We start from the raw sequence: 16,069 nt of genomic DNA on the forward strand, positions 1-16,069 counted from the left end.
TTAGGAAATTTGGAATAACATCCATATTTAAAAGCTTTGCAGCCTCTGTACATCTGATTCTTAAAGAGATATGGATCTGGAAAAAGAAGGCCTGGAGTCTCTGCAGAAATCCCATTTTTCTTGTAAGGCGAAACAAAGTAGAGTAGTCACTGATTCTGCTACTGCCTCCTGTGTGATACAAGGCAGATTTTTCATTTCCCAGAGCATCACACTCCCACCTACTAAACGTCAATCATAATTTTCCTCCCTTTTAAAATCCTTTTGATAAGTTTTATGTATCTTCTTGTTTCTGGTCCAGCCAAAAAACACAGGAAATAATGAAATCCTGAAATCCCCCTGAAATTAATTCCTGATGAGACTTCTTGACCACTTTTAAAACATGGGTTTTTCAGATAAACTTTGGATAAGCCTCTGAATTCTGGAAGGTTAAGCTGAGCTCACAGCATTTAAGGATATCAGTAACACATTTATCATGGTTCTTTTCAAGAAAGGAAAAAAACCTGTGATTTTGCACATCAGGCAGCTCAAATATTAGCATAATGAATGCTAACATCTATGTCTGCTCCTTGCTAGTTGCACCATGGGAGCAGAAGCTGAAGAGACTATCACAGTCAGTGGGCCAAATCCTCGTCTTGGTCAGCTCAGTGGGAGCTTTTCTACAAACTTGAGTGATATCTGGGTGAGAATCAAGGTTCAGCATGTGCTGCAAACTTCCATAGAGGAAGAGTTCTAATGTTCTCATGGGAACATCTGCTCTGTAAAGCCATTTGAAAAATAACTAACTATGTAATAACTTGGCACAGTGTTGTTCCCAATATGGAGAAGACCACCCTTGTAGATCAGGAAGGGGGATTTTGAAGGAAAAGAAACCCGGGACTGTTTAAACCAAGGTGCTTCTTATCCATTACTCTGCTTCTTTAAAGCTGCCAGTACCAAATGCACCAGAGGAAGATGCAAAATCTTTATCATTAAAAATCATACATTGTCACACCTAGAAGTGATGCTTCATTCTTAGCCTCAGGCAGTTAATGGGTGGTTTCTGCTTTTGTGCCTGCATGGCTTATTTTGCACTAATATAACTGCAAATATTATTATTCATATAAATATCTCAGGTTTTTAATCTCACTTGTCGGCCTATTGAGACTTCTGGTGGTTAAATATACCTGATATACAGTATAAATTTCCTTTTACCAATTTCAGATCTGTTACCGTTTAATTTCATCAACAGGCTTTATTTGTCACAGGCTTTGGGAAGGAGTGAATAGTATGTATTTCATCATAAAAACTGCATGTTAGAAAAAAAAAAATACCCTGCTTTGCTTTTACTGCTTGCGTGCATGTGTCTGCAATGTGTTCATGCAGTACATCAAAGGTAGAAGGATTTCCTCTGTTTTTGCTGAAAATCTCAGCTGTCATGTTGCAATTCTATTCAGGTATAGGATGCTACTCACGGTTAGGGTCTCCTCCAAGTCTCTCTGGCTAGCTCTTGCAAATAAATGTGATTCTGTGCTTGTCTCGTCCATAGTGCTTTCACTAGCCAGCTGCTACAGGCCAGAGCTGAAATCAGGCAAAAGAGTTGGACAGATCTTTTGCAACCTTTCATCCTATCAACAATCATCAGTCATTACCCATTCATCTTGATATTTTTAGAGCTAGATGTAAATGTGTTTGGTGATATTCCTTTAGAAGCAGGTGAGTTTCTTTTCATGCACCTGCTGCCATTTCTGGACTCTTTCCAGCACTGCTGAATGCACCAGTCTCTGGATGCTGGAGGCATGCATTGCAAATCACACTTCAAATCTTAGCAACAGCTGTAATACGGTAACTTGCAACTTAGAAATTGGTTTTAGTCAATCATTTAGTAACTTTTAGGGATATAGTCTTGATGCTCCCTTTGTGAGCTGATTTCCTCTTTAAATCATGCTGACAGAAAAGAAAACAAGGGAGAGTGTGGAAAGCTGCAGGCACTGTCAGCTGCTGCAACGGACATTTTTTGACTTACACCTTTTTATATACGTAAATAAAAAGGAAACCCAGATTTTCCAGTTCCATGCCAGACAGGTTTCTCTCAGTCTCCTGACTGATTATTCAATTTTTTTTTTCTTTCTGGAGTTGCTGCTGCTGCCTTCTTGAAAGTAGCAAAGGCACCCAATAGAAATTTTAGAAATGGATCTGCCTACTGTAAAGAGACAATTAATTCAAGATACGGCAAAACCAATACCTCAGCTTGCTTTAAAAGATATTTAGCAGCAGTGGCTACCAATTGTTAAGACATTCTTCTCTGGTGATACTTGAGTACTTTAGAGTGGAGTGTTAGAGCCCAAGCAAGTTAATCTGTCCTGGTTTCTGAAGATTCAGCTGCTGTGTCTCTGCTCTAGGATTTTGCAGACAGAAGTAAAGGACCACCCAGATGGTTGTGGATGTAATCCAGTAGGTTTAACTATATGCAGAAACTCAGCCTTGATGCTAAAGAAGTGGGGACAATATTTATAGGTGTAACCAGTGACATGTGGAAGATCACTAGCTTTCTCAAGTGAGATTCAGTTACAAAGATATTGGCAGTCACTGTTCTAGAGAGCACTCTTCTATTTAAAAAGAGAAGTTGCAATGTTTATAAGGGCAATCAGGAGCAGGGAGAAACCCAGAATATTGTTAAATGCTCAGATTAAGCACTGCACAATTTTCAGAGAAATGAAGAATCTATGGGCAATAAAATGGCAAGGGACCACATTCTCATTTTTTTCTTCCTGGAAATTCTTCTTTTTCATTAAGGGAGTTAAAAAGCAGAAAGAAAGAGTCACTCTGCATTCAGTTCTTTCATTAATATATCAATAAAAAGCTCCCACTTATTTGAGAAGGAAAACACCCTCTACAGTACACAAAGAGGACTATTATGTATATAGCACCTAATCCTTCCTTTTTTTTTTTTTTTGTTTATTCAATAATATTAAATGGTCAAATATAATTAATTATGATCTCAGATCACCTTACATGATGTCTTTATTGAAGACTGGTATTCAGAGTTTGAAATAGACTTTAAATTAGTATTATTAATTAAGTGGAAAGAAATTAAGCCATTCGTGGTTATATATAGGAAGACTGTCCAACCTTGAGTAGGAACTGTATCTTCCATCACTGGACAATCAAGAAACCTATTGTTCTTCATGTCTAGCATCAGCCTTCCTTGTGGTGTGAGAAGTTAATATCCATCCTGTCTTAAACATGAGAGAGAGGGAAGCTGTGGCTGAATAGAAAGGAAGCAGAGAGCTTCTGAGCACTAGGTCAACATCTTTATCACAAGACTGTGTACTTGATAACAAACGAGCGCAAGTCATTATGACAACACCACGAAAACATCAGCTTCAGTTATTTCCTCTTCCTACTTTCCTCTAACAATGAATTAGTCTTCCTTTACAAGAAATGAAGACCAGCCATCTTAGTTGAATGCTTTCATATTCCCTTATTTACATATGAATATTCTGATTATTCATCCAACCATGGGCACTATGCTGGAAAGGTAAATGAAAAGAACATTCTTCTGCTACCTTGTTAGATTTGGCAGATTGAGACCTATACACTGGAAGGACCCGACTTTCAAACATATCTCCAGTTTTAACTATAGAAAATGTTTTAGAACTAATGACTACTTTAACAAATGACCCAGGTATTTAATATGTTGTGTGAATTTATTAGTAAGACAAATAATACTTCTGTAACAATTTCTGAATTTGTGTTATTACATTTGGAAATAAGTGGTTTATATCTACTTTTCTGCAGTGATTGAAGGGTCTTCTGTGTAAAATCCTTTAAGCCTCAGGGTTTGGGGTTTTTTTGTTCTATCTATGGTAACTTTTTTTTTGAATAAAAATGAAAAGCTGATTTTTGTTAATACCAATCATTCTTGACTGCATGGAAGACCTGATGCTTGATTTAGTTTTTGCTGAAACCATGTGTCTTGGAAAGGAAAGTTCTAGCCAGAACCACTTTTCCATAGAGAGGAAGATCTGTTTTCTTCCAGTGGGCATTGAATGCCTTCTGATGACACAAATAGTACAACTGAGTTACGGAAAACAGTAGCTGGCACCTGTGGCATGGTTCCACTTGACCCATTGTGACAGCTAAAGAAACAGCCCAGGTAAGAAGTCCTGCTTGCAGCTATCCCTTGCTCAGTATCCTACAGAAGAGATGGGGAAAAATGTGCTAAGCCCCCAGACAGTTACTTCAAATGCTGAGCTCTGCAGATCAGCTCTGTGGAGGCTGTGTTGCCTGTACTTAAAATACTTTCCCCTGTTCTCTTGCCAGTGAATCTGTCTACAGTCTAGTTCCAGATTTAACACCTGCATGCTGTGCTCAAGATTTTTTTTTTCTTAATGATGTATGTATACTGAAACTAAACAGTTTTACTTGCTTATTTCTGGAGATTCATGCCAATGTTGTTTTTTAATTCTAAGAACTGGGGTTTTATAATAGTCCTGTATATCCCAGAGGATGAAATAATGTTTTGGAAGAGTTCTTAAAAAAACTCCTGTGCAAAGCATTGTGGTGTTTTAGTACTGTGAAGGGTCTTTGCTTGTGCCTCTTCATTCCTGCCCAAGATGAGTTCATAATGTTGTGGCTGCTGTTTCTCAAAAAGTGAGCATTGTTTCGCTTCATAATTATATACATACTTTTTTCCCTATATTACTCATCCCAACAGAGCATGAAATGTATTGATTTAACAATGCAGTTGGTAAATCACTGCCTATTCCATATAAACTGTTACTTTATGTAATCTTTTTAGGTCATGTCTAATTCCCAAACCAGAGGGGAGCCTTTGTTGTTTTTGCAGTACATTCAGAAATAAAAGATTACTTGGAAAACTACTGCATTTATTTCTATAGCTTCAAAAGAAATGAATGCTGTGCTTGCATATATGGCCTTCTTATAAAGAGGAAGTTTACTTTTCCGTCCAGTTTTGTTTATCAATATGAATTTTTAATTGTTGTCATTTTCAGCTGGATATGGAAAACATTTTATCAATGTATATTTTGGTGCCCTTTCCTGAAATATTCTAGAAAAGCTCTAACACTGAAAAGTGGCTGGGAAAATCTTTGGGCTGTGATGTCTAAATAATTCAAGATGAAGAACTGGTATTTCTCAAGAAGAAAGATTCATTTTTACAAGACACTGTGAACACTTCACTATGAAGTGTTTAATAAGTAAAGTAAGAAATGGCAAGTATCTGAGACATCTTTACTTCTTCTACTGCTCAGTTATTACTCTGCATAGATGTGTCCATGTGGGATAAGCCAATGCTGCCAATTTGCCTTATTAGGACTACCAGGTTTTCATACACATGTTCATAATTTCGAGGGACATACATCATCTTTTAGTGAAAAAAGCCTGATGCTTCTTATGTTGCAAATGTTTTGCATTAGAAATGCAAAATAAAGCTGAAGGCTTGGAAAGAGTTATTAATTCAAAAGGAAACACTCTCAGAGCATTTTAATTTCCTGTTATATCCATATTTTTGTATCTCATCATCTGGGTTTTGACACGTGTTTATGCTCTGCACTGTAATGTCCCCATCACATGAGGTGTTCCATTTCTCCCAGGGATAAACTGTAGGAAAGGTAGAAAATCCTCCCTTTTTTCCATGTCATAGCTTTTGGAAGTGCACATCAGTGCTGCAGTGGGAGGCAGAGTCTCCCAGTATCACAGACCCACAAGTGCTGAGAAGGAAACTAAAGAAGGATAAAGACAAAAAAAGCTGAGAGGGGGAACCTGTACAGCTATTGCCAGGTCTCACAATACCAAACAGCAGCTTGTGATGGGGGCTTTTAGGGGTTTCTAAATTTTCTTCAAGTTAAATATTAATTTCCTGAAGTGTATTAAGCCAAAGAGATTTTTTTTAAAAACTAGTCTAATAAGAAACTGTGAATGCCAAATGTATTTGTCATCTGGGCTATCTAAGGTTTTTTTGTTTTCTTTTTCTTCCACCAATGATCTTCAATATTGGTAAAACTTGCAGGGAGTACATTGCAAAAAAAATGCTTCTTATTTTTATAGTGAATGAAACACATTTTATATACTGCAAAGACAGGTTTTTACTTTTTCAGAGAGTGGTAGGGAGCCTTGTGAGTGCCAGAGGTGCTGCCATGAGAGGAAAGGAAAATTCACCTTTTGTGACGAGAGAGAAATATTGTGGTGTGAGGAGGGGGCAGGGCATCTGAATTTGTGTCTTTCAGCACACAAATTGTGTGACACAAAGCATTGGGAAAGTCTATTATAAAGTTTATAAATGTAAGCTTGACATTAATTACTGGGTCAAGGACATTAGTTTTGCTCGTTCTCTGCCAGTCACAAAGCATTTGTGCTTATATCCATTTTTAAGTACACTTGCATATAGACAAACTTGTATATAGACATATACACAGTAAGTGCTCATATGTACAGGGGTTTGCATGCTAATCACAACGAAAAATTAACCATTTGAACAATTCCTGTTAACAAAAGCATAGCTGCTGATTCGAAATCGTCATAGCCAAAAGTATCAGTACTAAACTTATTGGCTCAGTCACAGAAGGAGACATATTGCAATGATCTGTGCTGCAAAGGGTCCTCCACTTTTTTAAAGTACCTATGCCAATATCACTTTACTGAAGCTATTGGAAAGCCAGCAGAAGCATCTCAGATGGAAACATGTAACATACCAGATGTGGCTCAGGGGAATGAGGGAAAGCAGCAGCAGTAAAATTGCACAAAATTTTATAGGGTCTGACAAACCGCACGAAAGAGGTGGGCAGGGGAAAATAATACTCTGCTCAAAGTTATAATCAGTACTTGCAGAAATGTAGGATCTCATCTGCAGAGATCATCAGCCAGGATCTGAACCACCTAAGATGACTGGCAGGATACCCTGGGGAGGTGCTGTGCTGTATGCATCAGAAGGCAGCTGCTAGTCTTTCTTCATTGCTGTGTATTTTTTATTATATAGACCATAAAACCAGAGAGCCAAATTCTTGCTTCACTTGTGCAAAGGCAGGCTGAAAAATTATACATGTGCATAATATACAGAAGTTACACTGTTCAGAGTGAGCTTACAGAGGTGATATTTTTCACTTACATACATTTTTCACTTACAGTTTTGAAGGCTACTGTCCTGGTTTAGCAGTAGCAGTCATTTTTTCTCCTTCTTAGTAGCTGGTGCAGTGCTGTGTTTTGACTTTCGGCCTGGGAATAGCGCTGATAAAACCGATGTTTTCAGTTGCTGGTCAGAATGTTTACCCTGACCAAGGACTTTGTGAGTCTTATGCTCTGCCAGGGACGAGGGGAAGCCGGGGGGAAGCAGGGACAAGACACCTGACCCAAACTAGCCAAAGAGGTATTCCATACCACAGCACGTCATGCCCAGGATGTAGAACTGAGAGTTCCTGGAAGGGCTAAATCACTGTGGGGTGGGGGTGAGGTACCGGTTGGTGAGCGGTTGTATTTTCTTCCCTTGTTATTTCCCTTATCATTATTATTATTGGTGGTAGCAGTAGTGATTTGTGTTATACCTTAGTTATTAAAATGTTCTTATCTCAACCCGTGGGAGTTGCATTCTTTTGATTCTCCTCCCCCTCCTTCCAGGAGCGGGGGGAAGAAAGGGTGCGGGGGAAAGTAGACTGCGTGGTTCTGATTTACGGCCTGGGCTTAAACTAAGACAGCTACTGATCCATGTTCATACCTAGGCTTCTTAAAGATGGAAACAGAAATTATTTGAGATTGTTAATAGTGACCTGAGGGCAACTGTAAAATTGTATTTCCTGAAGGAATATTCCTTCATAAAGGATTGGCCATTTGGTGTGTGTTTCACAGTGCTTTATTTGCAGCTATAGCTGTAAGAAATGCTCTGTTTCCAGATGTGTGAGACAGATGATAATCTGGTAAATAAATGAAAAAAACCCAACCAAAACCCAAAAAACCCCAACCCAAGAAAACCCAAAAGACCAGAAATGAGATTTAACATCTGAGAAGCAGATATTTATACCTGATGCAACTCCTTCTACTTCCTTTCCAGTTAGTGAAGCAAACCAGGCGTTCCTAGAACAAAGTTTTTGGTTTAATGTATGTGTATAAAATAGAACAAATAAAATTATTCTCTAAGATGCAGAAGGAAAACATCTCTCCTGCTTTGCTTTGCTCATAAATGAATATAACACTGTAGATTTTCTGTTTTTCTGATATGGTCTTGTAGGGAGAACATTTCTCTTTTGCACTCTGAGTATGGTATTAAAAAAAAATCATTCCATAAAGGTTTTTCAAGGTGCGCTTAATTTTATTCAGGCAAATAGAGACAGGGCTTTTTTTCTGACTATGCTGATTCAGAAGGATTCATTTCGTGTGTTCACTGGACCGACTTCATCCAAGTTGATCTGTGCTTTACTTACACCCATGCATCAAGGCATTTGAATAGAATGACTCTGACCAGACAGAAGGACCCAAATGGCTGTGATTCTGGATCCTAGCAGCTGCATTCATTTGACTTTGCTAATTCTAGAGATATTAATAATATTGGAATAGATATGAATAATCTCTTATTTAGGAACACTGCTATGATATATAAGCCACTGATGAGATTTAAGAAAGCTCACCACTAAACCAAAAACCAGTTCTGAACAGCTGGTCCAGCTGGCTCTGCTCAGAGCAGGGGGTTGAGCTAGACAATTTCCAGAGGTCCCTTCCCACCTTAACCACTCTTTGACTCTATAGAAGATTATGGAAAGTGAAAGGAGCTCTTACATAGCCTGCTAGAAGCACCAGATTTGGGTGCTTCATCATTAATGGCAGAGCTTCAAGAGCAAATCAGACTGAGCAAGAAAATCTCCAAGTAGGGTTGGGCTTTCAGTGTTGCACTTAAATTTTATTTTTAAAAAAAGGAATGGTGATACATGTGAGGCAGCACCGTTAGCTTATATTTAACTCATATTCAGTACCACATCTAATACATGCAGGACTCAGTGTAATTCTATTTAGAAGAGCAGATATCTAGAGCTGGCACTGGGTTTAACCATTACCAGGCCTGCCTGATTGGTACTAAGATACCTCTTCATCAGAAAATCAGAGTATCGTTATGATGCTTCTCAAGGACTTCCACCTCTTTGTTCCCCTGGCTGAAGAACATTTGCCTTGAATGTTGTCTAAATAAGAAATTACATAATAGACAAAAAAAAAAAAAAAAAAAAAAGAAAGTCTAAAGATGTAAGTTTGTAAGTATACAGAATACAATTTTGCAGTGAAAAAATTATTAGGAACTGAAGAGGGCTTTTTACTAATCCTGGTTCCTCAAAGAAATGAAGCTGGCATGATCATGCTTCCATCTGTCTCTCATATCTTAGTAAATCGCTACAGAACTTTTAAGCTCATTAGCCAGTTTTAATTAATTTGACAGAGCTGAATTTGACAGATTTTCAAAATTATTAAGTACATAGGAACTTTGCACAGATAGGATTGATTAAGATTTTTTTTTTTTGCCAGTAAGTCACAAAAAGACTGAAATATTTTCTCATAATTAGAGGATCTCTAATCTCTTTCTTTTTGATGTCTAATAACAGTAAAGCTCGTGAGAAAACATGCAGTGAAAAACTGGGTAAAAGACACAAGTGCATTGGAAGCCAGTTGCTAGTTCCAGTGCTGGTGGAGTTGTGCCATTGGCAGTTCTGGGAGAGCCCTCATATAAGTGGCCTATTCACAGGAATTTAAAACAAGCAAACAAAACCAAGGCATAGCTGGCACTACACAAGCACAGTTTAAGATACAGTTTGTTGTCCTGGAAAATCTGCTAAATGGTCAAGAGAGACTAAAGATACACATGTACAAGCATGTATGGAAGTCATGAGTGGAGGGAAAGGCAGATGAAGAATAGTGTTATAGACAAGTAATCTCCACAGAATGTCAGCGTGGAGCTGAGAACAGAACTCAGTTTTCCCAAATGGCAGTTTTTGTTCTTTCTCATTAGCATCTAATGTGAAGTTTTAGGCAGGATTTGAAAAGGCAAAAGGACAGGGTTTAGTTTGTTCACTAGCACGTGAGATCTTTTAGACTACCTTCCTACATGTTGTTGGACACATACATTGCTGTCTATGCTAAAATGGATAGAAGTAACATGTATGCATCCATAGAAAAAGCTAGAAAAGAAAATTAGGGGAAAAAAATCATACTGCTCGAGGATCTGCTATTCTTTATATTTCAATAGAAACTAGTTTGTAATAGTCAAATTATCTGGTAGGTCCCTGGTAGAATTTATAAGGTCTTTGATCTAATTTTTGCTTTTCAGCCTCTTAGAAAATCATGGTATTTTATCTCCCTTCTTGACAGCCTGAAGAAAACACACCTCCTATCCCACCAACTAAATGTTTCCAGAATTTCATGAGAATTTTCTAATCTGGGGTTTTTAATTTTTTTCCCCAGAACTTTCAGAATTCACATCTTGTAACACCTTGTAGGGTCCAAAATACTCTTCCTGGAAGTAAAAGAGGGTGTAGTAAAATTAAAAAATATAATTAAACAGCATATATAGATACTTCTTGCAGTAAGAAGTAATTCTGTCTTAAAAGATGGGCAGTGTTTCAATCTAGCAATTCCAGGGTGGAACAGCTTATCACAAAAAAAGAAGCTCCTTTGATTTCTGACTACAAACTAAATCTGATTAAAGAACTTTCAGGGAACAGCTACTTAATTAGTACTGTTAAGCTAACACTATTGTATATGTTGACTGGTACAAATGATTATACTGGGAAAAAATGAATGCTGAGAAGAAATTGTGCTATTATGCCTAAACCGCCCTTTACGCTTTTGGCATCACAGCAGGTGGACATGCAAGAAGGAATGTCCCCAGCAGATACTGGTGGCCAAAGTTTTCAAATTTCAGCTCCATACTGTGTACTCATGCCAATAGTGAAGTACGCATATGGACTAATACTCGAAGTGGAAATAAATGTTTCAGCAGTTACACTTCATAACAGTAGTGAGAATCAGAACCTCATGTTTGCAATTCTTCATCACTTCTGTGGGAATATCTGAAAGCCTTAATTGTCCATGCATCTAATCATGAGGTGACGATCACTGCCAACAAAGTGCTGAGAGCTTTCAGCTCCCACAGCAGTCAGAGTGCGGAGATGAGGATACTTGGTACTTCACAGCAGCAGCAGCATCCTCCTGCCTCTCCAAACACATACTATTTTCTGAAGGTCCTAGCTGAGAGCAGCTGTTGTCACTAAACAAACAGCAGCTCAGCTGGAGTCCCATCTGTGCTCAGGTTGACAGCCTCAATTCTCTAGCTCGGCTTCGAAGAAATTAGTTGCCAGTTCTGGAGGAGATACAAGGCATTTGATCTGCGACTTGCATAAGACCATTCCTTTCCCTGTCCTCCAATGCCTTTCATGTCTGCCTGAATTGCTTCTCCTACAAGAGAAGCCAATACCGGTGATGTCAACAGGACTCCTCCAAGCATCTTACGTGTCATCAAAGAGCTACTCTTGAGAGGAAACCTGGAATAGCACTTAGAGAGAGGCTGCCAAACTCAGAGAAACATTTCTGTTATTGAACAGGGCTAAGGGGCACTGGCGCCTGTCCTTCCTTTCATCAAATCAATCAGGGACCAAGGAGCAATTCCAGCAAAACAGTCCAAAATAAATACTATGATTTTGAGAAGGATAAATGATACAAGAGTCCAAAGGAGTCCTTGAAGAAATAGCATGGTAATATTTCATTAGACCACCTACTGGCAGGGCTGAACAGCTCCATTATGTGCAAGCATAAGGTGATGAGGTCTTGAAAAGCAGGGAAGACCTGCAGGAAGTATGGGCCATATTGTCACTCTAAAAGCAGACTCAAACAGAGCTTCAGAAATCATGGCCCCAAAGCTTGTAAAACAAATACATGAGGAATTTACTTCTGAGAGTGTTTTAAGGTGGTTGTTCTTTCTGGATGTATGTTTTATTTTTTTCTTTTAATACACAACAAATCTTTACTAAGGCTGGGACATCTCTGGTCTAGAAATCTTGGCAGGGCTAACTCTTTCATAAAAGTTTAGATATTTTGTGGTCATGCCACGTTATGAAGTTCAGTAGTCTTTTAGTGAAACACAAAAGCTGTCCTGCCTGCCAAACCAGGTGGTTCAGAGCTGCAAAGATCATGTGAAAAGTTTCTGCAAGCCGTAGAAATCATGTATAGGAATCATGCATGGAAAATGCATTCATGCTCACAGTATCAGAAACCAGAAAATCACATGTATAATCTAACATAGGAATTAGAGCCAGAAGTTGTACCTGTTTTCTGAAGCCGCTTTTCCCCCTCCTGTTTCAATACCAAACACTGCCTTCCAGCAGGACAGCTGTCATCCCACTGTATGAATTTCTGCTGCTTCACTACAGAATTAGCTGTGACAGACTGAGTTGAAATGAAGCTTTAGTTTTGCTGGCATCCAACTAGAAATGACCTTTGGCTTTTTCAGATGAGTTATTTTCATGATGCAGGCCACTTAGATGGAGTCTTCATCCTTTTGTTTCAAGAAGTTCTATCATAGAGAAGCATTGGTGTTTTATTTAAATGTCATACAAAAATGTTTCCCAATTTTTATGTCACTCATCTCTGCTCTTCCTGGTGCACACTCAGAAATAAAACCTCATCCCTGCAGCTCTGGATGGATGGAGGGACTGCTCTGCATCCTTGCATACCTTTTGAAAGGGTTGTTCATGAAATAAGGACTCCACAGCAACAGGCTGCAGCTGCAGGTCACTGCTCTCACTGTGCTCTTAAGAGTGCAAAAAATCTTTGTAATATCTTCTTCCAGTGCAAAGTTTGGTTAATTTTGAAGACATATATACCTACATTGTTAAATAAATATGTATTAAATAAATGATCATGTAAAATGTGGCCTAGGACACTCTTGCTATGCCTGATTTCTATGATAGTCCTTACCTGTCAATGATACCTATGATTAACAAGGTGTTTCAACATTGTTTATAGTTTCTTTTCAATATGGCCAGAAAAATGCTTAATATGAACATTTGAAGACAAATAGTATGGTCTTAGATTATAAACCTGTAACTAAAAAGCCCTGCAGGTAGGGGTGGGTTTGGTGTTGTAGGGACTTAAGAATCAGGCAACAGAGAAACCTCTTAAATGTTTTAAACCTTTTATTAGAAGCCCAAAGTCAAAGATGCAGACAAAGGGCACTGATTTTTATTTTTTCAAATAGAACTAGTTTAAATGGAAAGTGGAATCAAGTACACATTCTTGCAGAAGTCATAGATGCAACACATTCAATTTATTTTTCAGGTCAATGGATGAATTTACAGGTTCATACATTCATGAACTTTACATGACATATATACATAGATGTGCCCATATTATTACATAAAATTTCATAAGCAGTGTAATTTTATATTATTTAAATGAGGACTATGGATTGAATTAAGACAATGTAAAACAAAAAGAAGCATTTACGATTAGAATGAAACGTATAGACTTGCTCATGATTGTATAGGCACATTAATAATAATCAAGTGAATGGAAAAGTATTCAATGGTCATTTATAGTCCATGTTTGGGTAGAAAAATAAGTGTTGTCACTTCCAAGGAAGGACTGACAGCGAACTGTGTTTGTATCAGCTCTGCTAGATGTTGAGCACTGTGAACTTTGGAAAAAGATTTTCTTTTAATAAATTCTTTCTATAAGCCATTTAGGACCATTATGTCTTCCCTTGTTTACTGCCAATCTCAGTTTGTTTAATCTTTCTTTTTAATTCAAATTTTCCAGGCAGTTGATCAGTTTTTAACTCTCTCTAGTTAGTTTACATCTTTCTTGAATTACAGAGCCCTACCCATTACATAGCACTCCAGCTGGTTACCAACTGTTAGTCCCACATCACATCTTTGAGTTGTGACTCTCCATCTTGTCTTTGTCAGCTTGACTATTGCTTTCAGAGGTTACCTATCATTTGTTCTGACAAATTTCATCCAGCTTTCTTTCAGACTAGACTATATCTAAGATGTCTAAGTATTAAAAGTGCAGTTTACTTACCATTCGCCATGGGTTAACTGGGTTTCTGAAAAGGCATGTGAAAACACACCAGCAACAGATGCGGTACAAAAAACTTTTTTGTGACTTTTGATGCCATAAACCCAGTTTCAGCTGCACTCTCTGCTACGCAGACAGGAAAATATTTTTTTTTTTCCAAAGCTCCCTGGTATGAGTTACCACGCTCTCTAGTCTAGGTCTCATTTGCTTATAAAAATATTACATTGCTTATTCCACAGCGTCCAACCTGAGGTATTCTCATCTACACTAGAACAGAGGTCAGCTGTTGGCAAGCTTGATCATGAAATCAGACTTGCTTCCAAGAACAATGAGATTTGATACCTGTCTAGTTTAAGAGTTTTTGCAACAAAATGTCCTGAGGACCTGACAGCTGAAGCAAGCACTTCATAAACACTTTAATAAACTTTCTGGAAAGGGGAGGAATGGCTACCCTCTACAGATGTGTCTTGTAATCTAACCAGTTTTCAGCATCAGGTACAGAAGAATGGCATGTCTGAGTTGCTGGGGGGCCTTGGAGCAATATCTTCTCCTCCTTTAAAATTCTCTGCTACCATTTATCAGGATTTTCTAAGAGCTTTTTTGCATCATATTCTTGTCTCAAGGGGATTAAAATTATGTGAAGAATCTGTAGTATGTACTTGTACTCATTAACCTCCCAAGTTGCTTCATAAGCATACAGACACATCGTACTGTGAAAAAATTGCACAACACTATCCATTAATTTATGAGGCTACAGTCTCTATCTTCATAATCTTTGGAAATCTTCCCAAGGAGTGGTGTAACCCTTGTAAGACCCCAGAACTCTTTTCTTATGACTAGTGAGGGTTAGATAAACCATACTGGGGTTCTGTGATAAAGCTATCTTATATTTGGTTTATTTACTATTTTTTTTTATTCACTCCCCTTGAACCTTTCAGAATGAAATAGTATTGCTTGAATACAGGAAAAACAAATGTAAGTGAAGGTTGAAGAAAGAAACATGAATATTTATAGTTCAGACAATTCTGGAATTGTTGTGTCTGGGTCAAAATGATCTATCAAAGCTTCCTTGGCAAAGAAAATGCAAATGAAAAATTTTGGTCAAATCTAATTACATTTATGCAATAGTGATAGAAGAACTAGATCCTTCTGTCTGATAGTCATACTCTTCTCTTTTTGTGCATTTTCATTTTGCTTGTTGATAGCAATTCAGTATTACTTGGAGGTTCCAGTGATCATTAGAGCCCATTCTGTAACTAGAGGGCAAATAACAGTCTGCTCTTGAAAGGTCCTGCAATGGAAACCGGCAGGTTCAGGAAAGGGGAGAAATGCATAAGACACATGATGATTTACAAATCTGTTGTTTCAAAATTATTATTTTTTATTATTATTCTACAGTTGATTTTAATTGTATTGTCTAGAGTTTACTTACCATAGTTTTGACAGTATACGTCAGAGTAATAAAGTCACATATAAATGTAAATGTGAGCTAGAGCACTGGTGGGTAAGAAAGGAAAAAAAAAAGATAAAGCAAAGGAAGAGATAGGTAGAAGTAGGAGGGTGATGAAGGTGAACTGAAGGAACTATCTCTCTGGTCAGGTGAACTGGCAAAGGAGGAGAACGATCAAGTTAGGTAGATGGCATAGTTTTGTAACTATCAATTCCTTAAGATTCCTTGAGAAACCGTTTACTGCTGGAACCAATCCTCACTCCCGTTATAAGACAGATTTTTCTCTCTACTATATAACTGACAGAGGAAAGAGTAGGATAATACGTAGTGCAAACTGCTCTCATCCTCTATCTGGTTTAGCTGAAAGCTGTAACATGAAGCTGAAAGTGTCATGCTGGTTTCCAAGACTGTCCTTCAAAATAAACAAACAAACAAGCTTAAACTTTAAGAAGTGAATTAGTCATCACTGGAATTCTAGTTGACAGGAAATTTACTAAACAGAAAAAGCAGTTATTCTCTCCTGAAAAGTTCCTCTATAGAGCTTAAGCTGTACAGAGACAAGATTTTTTCTCTCCT

The sequence above is a fragment of the Psittacula echo genome, assembly GCF_963264785.1.
Source record: "Psittacula echo genome assembly, chromosome: 4".
NCBI classification, from domain to species: Eukaryota; Metazoa; Chordata; class Aves; order Psittaciformes; family Psittacidae; genus Psittacula; species Psittacula echo.